Genomic DNA, 1,843 nt, shown 5'->3' with positions numbered 1-1,843 from the left:
GTGGGGCTGGTGCGGGATCGGGCAGTGTTTCGTTCTGCTGTGCATGGGGTCGCTATGAGTCGGAAACGACTCGACGGCACTTAACAACAACAACAACAATAGTGATTTCAATCCTTTGGCTTCTTAGAGTTCCTCTACAATAGAGAGAATTTGTTTACAGCTCTTTGATGACAGAGATTCACTCAAATTCTAGTAACTATGGTAAGAAAGCATTTTTCTTATTGTCTTTTGTTTTAAAAAATCTTTACCTAGCTGGATGGGGTCCTTTAAAAGCTTCATTGCAGCTATGTGGGCTCAGAGACTGTGGGCTTGCTATCTTCTGGCTTCTGTTCAAAGAAAAGAATTGGCCATTCCAATTCATTTACATATGTTTAAGTGCACCTAGATAATTTGAGTCAGCAAAGATGGCAAGGCCCTCAATGAGATGAATTGATACAGTGGCTGCAATCATGGGCTCAGGTATAGCAAAGATTATGAGGCTGGCACAAGACTGGGCAGTATTTCATTTTGTTGCACTTAGGGTTTCTATGAGTCAGAGCTAACTTGAAAACATCTAACAACAACAACAGATAATTTGAAAGACAAAAAATAATCAAATCCTTTCCATTTTACCATTTTATTGGAAAGGAGTTTTGCCTTTTATCACTTCTTTTTTTTTTTTTTTAATCACAACTTTTTATTTATGCAGTAAATACCAACTTTTGTAAATGAACCAATCAATACTTGGCTAGCATTTTTTTTTTTCTCTTGGATTGTCTTATGCTGGCTTTTTTGCATTCTGAAAGTATTAGTTTTACTCAAAGGCAAAATTACCCCTTTTCCTTAAACAAAACACATTTCTAGCTTAAGTTAGGAAGGTTTTGATTTTAAGTTTGTCATACTACAGAACATAAAAATCTTTGTCAGGATTCATTAACTTTCATTAATCCTGGGAATATTCTAAATATTAAATTTATATAAGCACTTATTTACCATTAAACCGACCATAATAAAGTTATTTTTAAGAAATATTATAGTCTAGTTTTAATAATATCATATAGAGGTAGCGAAAATTCCATTTTCACAACTTTGTTTCTGTATGTTTTATAGGATTCAGTAGAAAATCAGTTTTTTTAATAATTTATCACTTTTAAGCCCTTGTAATACCAATCAAAATGAACTGTTCATCCTTTTTCAGTGCACTGTTCAATCCCACTGGCTACTCCACAGAAGGAAGACCAGGCAATCTACTTCTATAAAGATTTACCACCTCACAAAGCCAACAGGTGTTGCTGTGAGTTGGAATTGACTCATTGGCAGTGGCTTTGGTTTGGTTTTTAATATAGACCAATATATATCACAATTTCTCAAAGTAGTTACCAAAAACCCAGTTGTAAGAAGCAGTTTTTCTTGGAAAAGAAAGAAAAAAAAAAAAAAAAAACAGCCTCATAAAAAAAACAGTAATAACCAGCTATAACCTTCAGCCTGACATAAGACAGAAATCTAAATGCAAACACTCCACACTACAAGCAAACTCTCAGAAAAAAATGATACAGAAAAACCACATAAACTCACGAGTCTGTGAGGCCAGGTCTTAAACTAGGCTTATATAATATCACACAAGGCAAATATTTGATGAACCCAGTTTCTTAAAATGTATATGGCAATTTTAGGATGAGATCGAAACAATTTTACAGAAAAACAGGTCCTAACTACCCTCCCAAGAGGGATCGGGTCTCCGGGAGCTAGGTAAGCACTGGCGGGATTGTGCTTAGTCTCCGGGAGCGAGGTAAGCACGGGCGGGCTTGTGCTTACTCACTGATCTGCACTGAGCACTTTCCCTTGTTACCCTCCTGAGAGGGAC

Source organism: Orycteropus afer, unplaced genomic scaffold, assembly GCF_000298275.1.
Source record: "Orycteropus afer afer isolate SDZICR_OR568_19922 unplaced genomic scaffold, OryAfe1.0 scaffold00348, whole genome shotgun sequence".
Lineage (NCBI taxonomy): Eukaryota > Metazoa > Chordata > Mammalia > Tubulidentata > Orycteropodidae > Orycteropus > Orycteropus afer.
Note: the sequence above shows the minus strand (reverse complement) of the source record.